The sequence below is a fragment of the Octopus bimaculoides genome, chromosome 17, assembly GCF_001194135.2.
Source record: "Octopus bimaculoides isolate UCB-OBI-ISO-001 chromosome 17, ASM119413v2, whole genome shotgun sequence".
In the NCBI taxonomy this organism is placed as follows: domain Eukaryota; kingdom Metazoa; phylum Mollusca; class Cephalopoda; order Octopoda; family Octopodidae; genus Octopus; species Octopus bimaculoides.
In genome coordinates, this window is record NC_068997.1 from 19,668,020 (window position 1) to 19,679,036 (window position 11,017).

General features: G+C 34.1%; 1 protein-coding gene across 8 annotated transcripts in view; it reads left to right on the plus strand.

Moving 5' to 3' along the window:
* The window catches only part of LOC106879787 (diacylglycerol kinase beta), a 391,710-nt gene that overhangs the window by 67,359 nt on the left and 313,334 nt on the right, over positions 1–11,017 (plus strand). The window contains exon 1 of one of the 8 annotated variants that reach the window (XM_052973951.1): positions 5,677–5,805. The exons of the other annotated variants lie outside the window; for them this stretch is intronic. The gene's annotated coding sequence lies outside the window, so the exon portion shown is untranslated. Of the gene's footprint in view, positions 1–5,676; positions 5,806–11,017 lie in introns of those variants that run through there. 8 annotated transcript variants of the gene reach the window in all.

The window sequence follows — 11,017 nt, forward strand, 5'->3', positions numbered from 1 at the left end:
ATCTAGTGGTGATAGCAAAGGGACAATTACTTCTAAAGAGAGGGAAGGTGTAAGCAGTATGCATGGACAAGGCTATAAAATGTATTAGAATCTAAAGGTATTTAAGGTAATGCTCGCATTACTTAAATAAATTGAAGTAGCATGAAACGTGCGTACTGCAATCACCTTTGAAATCCGTGTTGCTTATTTTTTGATTTTGATCACCTATCCTTTTGGGATACGATATTCGGGTGCCTACGCATAAGTACCATATTCAACCTTGAATCTCTCTCTCTCTCTCTCTATATATATATATGTGTGTGTGTATATATATATATGTATATATAAAAATGTATGTATATATGTATGTGTATATATATATATATGTACATAAGTTGGAACATTGCTAATTCCTCATGCGATATTCAAAAAATCTTTACAGTTTCATGCCTGTGAATGGTAAGGTTGTGAGTTCAATTACCAGTGGTGTGTTGTGTCCTTGAGCAAGACACTTTCTTTCACCTTGCTCTAACCAGTCCATTCAGGTGATGAAAATGAGTTGTACCTGTAATTCAAAGACCTTGCTTTGTCAGATTCTGTCTTGCTTTGAATATCTCAGAGAACTACATTAGGGGTATTTGTGTCTGTGGAGTGCTCAGCCACTTCCTTGTTAATTTCAAAGCAGGATATTCTGTTGATTGGATCAACTGGAACCCTCGTCATCATAACTGTCAGACTGCCAGTATATATATATATTTATTGTTTTCATGTGCAATTATATATATTGAAATGTCATGCAGTACGTTCTTTTGGCAGAGTACTATACACACACACAAACACACATATTATGTGTGGGTGTGTGAAAGAAAAAGAGAGAGAGAGAGTGTGAGTCAAGTTTTATTATTTTAGCATGCAAGAGAACAGTTGTTGTTGTTTGTTCCTTCTTGAGCCATGCCTGGCTCAAGAGGGCTGGTTTCTCAGTTTTGGTTCTGGTCGTACAAGTCCTGATGATGCTCGTGACTGACCAAAGTCCAAGTTTCAGACACTGGCTACATGTCATTCTCCAAAATTGCAACCAGTGAGAAAGAGAACTAGGCTTCATTTCTGCTTAACCCCCAAGTCTGACATCCTTTTGAACAAAGAAGCATGGTGTTTGGTATTTATTTAATATGCATTACTAAAGTTGCATGTGACAGTTACTATAAAACAACAAAGGTCTGATTTGATTTTCATTCAAATATTTTAATTGTTGTTATTGAAATATGGACTTGTGTAATTATTTAGAATAACGATATGCATTTGTGGTTTGGCAAAACAAAGACCCCCTACTCTGTTTCAATTCTCTATATTTACAAACAAAATGTTTTTCTCTATTATATCTAATGTATTCGTTACAGTCAGTTAATTATTATGATGTAAATCAGTTATTTTTAGTTGAATTTGTTTTTCCCCAAGCTAAATTAAGACCTTATTTATTCAATTTCCAAGCAATATTTTGTTTTCTGTGGTCTTAATACCCTCTATAGAAACACATTTTAATTACAGTTTGGTGAATAAGTGAAAAAACAAGCAAAAAAACCAAAAAAAAACCATCAAACAAAAGCAACCAGAAAACACTACAAAATTTGCAACAGCATAAAATTGCATAAAGAATTTTCTTTCATAGAAACACATTTGGAGTAAAATTGATATTAAAAATATATTTTTTCTTAATTAATTTTTTTTCTTCTCTGCAATGCTTTTATCATTTTCATTATCTTTTTTTATTCAGAATGATATCCAATGTTACAAATCTCAACTTGCAATGAAATTGATAATCTTCCTTCAATCAGATTTTCATATTCTGTGAAATGATAAAAAATTCAGTATCAGACCTCTGTTATTATTATTATTATTATTATTATTATTATTATTATTATTATTATTATTATTATTATTACTATTACTATTGTTGTTGTTGTTGTTATTATTATTCGACATTTGATAGTTTTAGGCAAATTTCTGTTGCATCACCTGCTACACCTCCATGTTGCCGAGGTGTGTATAGTATTGTGTGGTCTTTTATTTTTCCTGTTCTTGGGGAGTGAAAACTCTTCCCAGTGTTGTATTGCATCAGTTTGTTTTGTCATGGGGTTTCGCTGCAGTCTTTTGTTGTACTAGTGTTTCTTCTATTGTGTGTAATGTGAGTTGTGTTTGTTGGGTAGCCAACCTGTAGAGTACATGTTGTGGGGGTTGTTTATTTTATTAGATATTTAGTGTATAGAGTGTGTCTTGTGTTCGTGGATTGTTTTATTTGGATTGTACTATTGAACTGATAGTGTCTTGCATAGGATGTGGGTTGTTCCTAGCAGGGATATTTTTTGGATAGTGTATAGTGCTGAGGGTCCAAGTATAGCTTCTATGTTTTTGTTCATACATTATTATTATTATTATTAATATTATTATTATTATTATTATTATTGCTTTTGCACAGCTTCTAATGCTGGAGATGTACTACGGTGTCAGCTGTTCACTACCAGTGAACTAAGATAATACCCCTTATTTTTCCAGCACCTTCTGGAGTATTCGAGCAGTTCCAAGCAGTGCTGTTTTCTGCAAGTGTTCCACCCTTAATGAAGCCCCCATTTGTTCCATGTACTTCTCGACATTTTTTGCTCACTGTTCCCAGGGCTCCGACAATTATTGGTACTACTGCTACCTTTTTCATCAACCACAACTGCTTAACTTCCCAAGCTAACCTGTCATATCTCTCAACTTTTCTTTCTTCCTTATCGCATACCTTGTTGTCAGCTGGGCATGCTATATCTATGATCCAGCATCATTTGTTTTCTTTCTCAATTAAGACTATGTTCGTCTTCCTATTCTCAATCTCACAGTCACACTGGATCACAAAATCCCATAGAATTATTATTATTATTATTATTATTATTATTATTATTATTATTATTAAGGTGGCAAGCTGGCAGAATTATTTGTGTTCTGGACGAAATGCTTAGTAGTATTTTGCCCGTTGCTATGTTCTGAGTTCAAATTCCACCAAGGTTGACTTAACCTTTCATCTTTTCGAGATTGATAAAAATAAGTACCAATTGAACACTAGATTTGATGTAATTGACTCATCCTCTCCCTCAAAATTGCTGCCCTTGCGGAAAAATTTGAAACCATTATGATTATTATTATTATTATTATTATTGTGGGGAGCTGGCAAAATTGTTAGCATGCCAGACAAAATGCTAAGTGGCATTTCATCTATTTTTATGTTCTGAGATCAAATTCTGCCTAGATCAACTTTGCCTTTCATCCCATCAGGGTTGATAAAATAAGTACCAGTCAAGCACTGGGTCTATGATATCAACTTTCCCCTCCCCTTAAAATCGCTGGCCTTGTGCCAGAATATGAAACCATTGTTATTATTGTTGCTATGTTCTGAGTTCAACTTTACCTTTCATCCTTTTGGGGTCGATAAATTAGGTACCAGTTGAAGTACTTGGGTTGACTATCCCGCCCCCAAAATTTCAGACCTTGTGCCTATAATAGAAAGGATTATTGTTGTTGTTGTTGTTGTTAAGGTGGCATGATCGTTAGCATACGGGACAAAATGATTAGTGGTGATGGCTGAAACAAGTACAAGATAAGAGATAATTTATAATTATGCTATGGTTTCATCGATCTGATCTCTGATCATCATCAAACGTCCTATTTCTGAACATGCACATTGTTACTGTAGACTTGCTTCAAACTAGAATCTGCTATTCCTTAATTAAAGGTGATAATGGTCTTATTCACTGAGTCACTGATGCATGAACATGATTCTCTTGCTGGCTCTCCAAGGTTGGATGGCTGAAGACAAATTAATTTTCAATGTCAGTGTTTAATGAGGAAACATAGCACAGGTATGGCTGTGTAGTAAGAGGTTTGCTACCCAACCGCATGTTTCCAGGTTCAGTGCCTCGTCATGGCACCTAGGGCATTGTGGAATGAAAGCCTTGTGGGTGGAGCTGGTAGATGGAAACTGAGAAGAAGCCCATTGTATGTTTGTATGTGTGTGTGTGTATGTATATATGTTTATATGTGTATATATATATAAATATATGCACATATATATATCTGTGTACATATATGTGTGTGTGTATATATGTGTATGTATATATATATATGTATGTATATATACACAGATATCATCATCATCATCATCATCGGACGTTAAACGATGATGATGATGATGATGATGATATCTGTGTGTGTATATCATCCTCCTCGTCATCATTGTTTAACATCTGCTTTCCATGCTGGTATGGGTTGGACGATTTGACTGAGGACTGCACCATGCTTCAATCTGATCTGGCAAAGTTTCTACAGCTGGATGCCCTTCCTAACACCAACCACTCTGAGAGTGTAGTGGGTGCCATTTACATGCCACCGGCATGGGAGCCAGTCAGGCAGCACTGGCATCAACCATGCTTGAATGGTGTTTTTACGTGCCACCAGCATGGGTGCCAGTTAGGTGGAACTCAGCAGGTCTTCTCATGCAATTTGCTCGAGTAAAGGCGGTGCTCCAGCATGGCCACAGTCAAATGACTGAAACAAGTAAAAGAATAAAAGAAAAATATATATATATATATATATGCGAGTAAAAATAAATACAAAAAAGGTGGTTTTTTTGTATGATTGTGTATAGAGGAATATATTATTTTGTTTAAAAGAGTTCCAACACTGTCTGTTTTTTATGTTTTATTTATATTCCTGCAGAACCAATGTGGGGTATAGAATATGGAATATACAATATATAATATAATATACAATATATAATATAAAATAAAAATGGATGGCACCATGAAAGAAAGTATTGAATGTAGATGAAATATTGAGTGTTCAATATAAAGGATCAAATATATAAATATATAAATATAAATATATAAAGGCGACTCGAGTTTCAGGGCTATTTCCCTTCGTCATGGCCGGTATGACAGACTTTAACAGACTGTAATAAGTTGGCTGGTTTTCTGTCTTTTATACCAATTCCTTTGGACGGCAGCAGTAGGTGTTTGGCTATTTTTAGAATTAATGTCAAATATATATATATATATAATTATATATATAATATAAATACTGGAGTCAATTCATTCAGCTAGAAACTTTTCAAGGTGGTGCCCCAGCATGGCCACAGTCTAATGACTTAAACAAATAAAATATAAAAGATAAAAGATAGATAAGAATAGACATTTCACATTCATTCTATGCCAGACAAGGTGCAGCAACAAGCTCCACATTCTGGCACTCCCTTGTTTTTCTTCATCAGAATGCCACAATAATAACTTGTTAAAGGAAGAGTAACTTCATCCGTCTCTGTTTCATTTTGTTTTTTATCCTTGTCACCAAATTTAACCAATGTCCTTTTCACATGTACGTTCTCCTTCACTTTCTCATTAGCCTTGTTCTTCTCAACTGGCCACTATATCAGTTCCCACAACTCAGGTAGTACATTATCGTTGTGGGTGATTTAATAGAGAAATAAATTGTGTTAATAATCTTTGTGTAATGTCATAGATTTGTATTTTGAAAGTTTTCAAAGGAAACAATGCAGACTAAGAGACGCTTTTTTAAATGTATTTTATTAATCAGAAAGGTCATAGCCATTATCTTGATAGATATTCGGTAAGTGTCAAACTGTATGATAGGTTGCTCTCAGTTGTGTTGACTGTGATAATGTGGAAAACAATATATCTATATACATATTGCACTTAAGATTTTACTTCAGTTGTTTGTCAGATTTGTCTGGATAAGTCAGGGATACCTGTCTGCTTTTAAAATGAGAAGCATATATTGGTAAGTTTGTATGTAAACTATTTAATGCATGGATCACCGCAAAAGCTTAATTAGAGATATTTATACAGTGGAGTGGGGGTGGAGTTGAGGAATAAAAATATAATTAATGACTAACTTTTCATGTATTCCTGACCTCTTTGGGATCTGTTTCAGTGTTATTCTGAACTCATCTGCAAAGTAGTAAAGCATTAATCTCTTTGTATTTGCTGAATGACGTATCGATGAATTAATCATTATTAAATGAATGGTTATCTATTTTTTTGATATTGAAAAAAATGAAAAATGAGAATTCTTTAGAGATTGAAAAAATTAGAAATATCTCGCTTTTGGATTTGGTTTGCAAGATTCTTTATGTGAGTTCGTGTGTTGAAGCATATTCTGTTGTGTCTAGGGAGAGTCATTTTCTTTTTGTGCCTTATAATTTAACACACTGACCGGTAAAATTTCCACTTATTTCTTATTTTTATTTTCCTAAAATTTTCGTTGTGTCTTGCAACCTTTTCAATAGTCCTGACTAATAAGGACTCTCCCCAGACACAACAGAATTTAGAAATATCATTATCGTAAAAAATATTTGATATCTTAGTTTTAAAATATTTAATGTATAAGACATTAAAAAGATAATGAGAAATCATCATCATCATTTGAATGTCGAGTCCATTTTTCTGTGCTTGCATGGGTCAGAAGGAGTTTATTGAGGTTGATTTCTATGGCCAGACACTTTCCCTGTTGTGAAGCAAGGTAATTTTCCTCCCTTAGTCAGACATGTTCTTGCAGAACATTGAATTTGGATGTCACTACTTCTATGACAGTAGCAATCAGTTTACAACTACTGTGTGAGGTCATGACATGGAGACACAAACATACATGCACTCATGTTCACACACACACACATACACACACATGTACACAAATTTTCTTTTCCTTTGGTCAATAAGTGTTATTTCCTATTTGCTTTTATCTAGAAATCAAAGGAAATGACTAATGTTCACTTCAAATTTTGCTTTTGTGTCCTGGTCATCAATGTTTTGAAACTGATCTGTTTTCCATTACATTTCAAACCGATTCAGCACTGAGTTGCTGAAGCAGAAATATTGTTATAGTAAATATTCTGCTCAATGCCACAGATTTGCTTGTCAGTTGTTGAAGCTTTGCCACTTGAGCATGTCCCTTAGTGGCTGACAATATGTGTATCTCTTAAGGCGGCGAGCTGGCAGAATCATTAGCACGCCGAGCAAAATGCTTAGCGGTATTTCATCTGCCATTATGTTCTGAGTTCAAACTCCGCCAAGGTCGACTTTGCCTTTCATCCTTTCGGGGTCGATTAAATAAGTACCATTTACACACTGGGGTCGGTGTAATCGACTTAAGCCCTTTGTTTGACCCTCTATGTTTAGCCCCCTGTGGGCAATAAAGAATTAAATATGTGTATCTCTGATCAGGAGCAGGAGTAGTTGGGGAGCATCATAGCCATGTGTTGAGAGGGATTGTTTGGGATTTGAACAAATATAACAAAATCAAATTTTGAAGGAAATATTAGCCATTTGTCATACTTTTTTTAGGAGTAAGCAAATAGGAAATAACAGTTACTACACAAGAACAAAAATTGTGTTACACAGTATAATAAGTTTGTATCATAATACTATGGATAGCCTGAAGTAGATTAGTATCAACAGGGTTAATACCTGTGATGCCATCTGGGCTGGCAATTCAATAGTGCTGTGAGAATGGAAAAAAAAATCTGCTAAACTAAAATAGATTTTTAGGTAGTTGTTCTTTCATCAGAAATTCAACACCTGTGGTTTCCTATTCTAGTGTGCATCCATTTCAATTCTCTTCTAAATAATTTTGTCATGATTCTCTCTACTACTTTCATAATTTGATTGATTATCTCTAATCCTATGTGATTCCCTCTATCCAGTGCCCCTGTTTAACCTCTGCACTAGTTAACAATTGTATTGCTTCATCAATCATTGAACTAAGTCCTGTGATGCATACCTTGGTGATTTGATAAGTCTGGAAAATGTGCCAGATGCATTAGAATGGTAGAATGGCAAGTGAACAAGAGAATGTTGATAATGGAAATTAAAGCCCATAGCTCAAGTGCCATCAAGTTCTTCATAGTGGGCGTCCGATGATGAAATGAGATTCACACATGCACGCATGCAGGATATTAATTGATTTTAGTGGAGGTGTGTGAAAAGAAGTAAACAAGTGAATACTCCAGTTATTTATAGTATATATATATATATATATATATATATATATATATATATATATATGTATATATATGTATATATGTATATATATGTGTGTGTGTGTATGTATATGAATGTATATATATGTATCTGTGTACATTTATGTGTGTGTATGTGTGTGTGTTTATACATATATATGTATATACATATCTATGTATATGTGTTTATAAATATCTATGTATACACACACACACACACACACACACACACTGGTTGATTTGGGTATAAAACAAAACTCAGATACTGAGGATTTACTGAAAAGAAGTGTTGTTAGTTGGTAGTTGGTTTATGGCTGGATGGAATTTAGGCATTTCACAATGTGTGAACTTTGTGTTCATGTTTGCTTCACCATTGCTTGACAGTTGGTGCTGGTTTGTTCATGTCCTTGTGACTTAGTATTTCCTCAAAAGAGACTGATTGAATATGTGTCAGACTTAAAAAAAAAAAAAAAACTTCACGGTGTCTACAGTCCAGGGACTGGTACAATTAAGTTTAAAAAATAAAAAAAATAAAGTTAATTAATTAACTAACTTGTATCATAATGATAAGAAATTAAATGCAACCAACTCATGAGTTTTCAATGGCAAAATGACCCTCACAAAGCATAAAAACTCTGTTTCAACACAGGATTTCATATCAAGAATATCTATAAAACAAATCTGAAAATGAAATATTGCAAGTAATTTTCTATTAAAATATATTTATTTATTTTTTTTACTGATATTCCTCAGGTAAATGAATTAAAATAGGTAGAAAGAAATACAATGTCATGGTACAGTAATAATGGTTTCAAATTTTGGTAGAAGGCCAGCAAGTTGACCCCAGTGTTCAACTAGTACTAATCTTATCAACCCTGAATGTCAACCTCGGCAGAATTAGAACCCAAAATGTAAAGACAAATGAAATGCTACCAAGCATTTCACCCAGCGTGCTAACAGTTCCGCCAACTTACCATGTTTAAAGGTTATGTACATTGTTGGAACACATGACCTGTGAACTTGCAGGTCACTCTGTTATTGACTTGAAAATTTTGTTGAAGTAAAAAACAAACAAAAAAAAAAACTGAGAAAAAAAGAAAAGCAACAGCATAATTCAGTGAGAATGCTCAAAATAACTTTGAAGTAATTTCCCATAAGAAGTAAATAAGTACATTTCATGACCACTGCAAGGAAAAGTGCTTTAGAAATTCATTCATTATTCCACAATTCAGTATTGTATTTCTGTTGACATTAAGAAAAACCAGTGTCAGGGTTACCAAAAGCAAATATTCTCAATTTCACATATTCTAAATAGCAAGTATTTTATGAGAACATTAACTTTTGCTATGTTTCATGGACAAACTTGATATTTTAACCCTTTCCACTTGCAGATTACTTTTGTCAAACGTAACACTTATTTATTCACATTGTTCTGAAATAATCTTGCATAGTTTTGTAGCTTTTGAGATTTTGATGATGTGATTGTTTATTTTCAGAATGACATTTTAGGATAGGTGTGAGAGACCAGATCTAGCCGGTTTGTACATGTAGAAAAAAGATGTAGAATAATAATGTCAGGATTTGGCTGGTTTAAATGCTAAGGAGTTAATCTGTCATCAGCCAAATTATATTGATTCCGGTTTCTTTTTATATTTGTTGCATGGTTTTGAAGAAATTGAAAGCAGTTTATTTTCAGAATGACATTGTAGTGTATGTGTGTGAGGCTGGATCTGGCTAGTTTGAATACAGATCAGGTAGAATATTTAAAAAAAAAATTTTAAAAACCATCGAGATAATTCTTTTATTTCTTTCAGTCATTTGACTGTAGCCATGCTGGAGCACCGCCTTTAGTTGAAGAAATCGACCCCAGGACTTATTCTTTGTAAGCTTAGTACTTATTCTATCTGTGTCTTTTGCCGAACTGCTAAGTTAAGGGGACATAAGCACCAACGTCAGTTGTCAAGTGAAGATGGAGGGACAAACACAGACACACAAACACACACACACACACAACAGGTTTCTTTCAGTTTCCAACTACCCGGCGTGCTAACGTTTCTGCCAGCTCGTGGCTTTATTTGGTCTCTTTTGGTTTCTGTCAATGAAATCGACTCACAAGGGTTTGGTTGGCCCGAGGCTATAGAAGAAGACACTTGTCCAAGGTGCTGCATAGTGGGACTGAACTTGGAAACATGTAGTTGGGAAGCAAGCTTCTTACAATACAGCCACACACACACACGTGTGTGTGTGTGTATGTATGTGTGTGTGTGTGTGTATGTGTGTGTGTGTTGTTTAATAACAGTTTGATTTGGCTATCTTCTTTCTAAAGAAATCTTCAAATATTTTCAAATGCTTCAGATTTGTTGGACCAATGCCAGATTGACACAATGTTCAAAAAAGACACTGTGACATTTATGGCATCTCTCAACATTCATCTTCATTGTATTACTAATGTTTCTTTTAATGACATTTTTACGAAAAAAAAGACACTACTCTACCTCCTTCTCCTTCTTCTCTTCCTCCTTCTCCTTCTTCTCTTCCTCCTCATGTGTATGTATATGTACTTCTATATGCGTGTGTACGTTTATGTGCGTGTGTGCATATGTATTTATGCATGTGTATGTGTGCGTATATATATATGCATGCGTATATATATATGCATGCGTATGTATATATGTATATATAAATCTGTGTGTGTATGTGAATGTATATATATATATATATATATGTGTGTGTGTGTGTGTGTGTGTGTGTGTATGTTTGTGTATTTGTCTGTGTGTATACATGTATGTTTATGTACTTACCATCATGATCATTGTCATCGTCGTCATCTATCTGTCTAATAATTTACTTTGGCTTCTTTAATATTTGTGTCTGAAGTGTTGAAGAATTTCTGTATTCCTTTGAGTTGTGTATGCCTATGCAATATATCATCATCATATATATATATATATATATATATATATATATATATATATA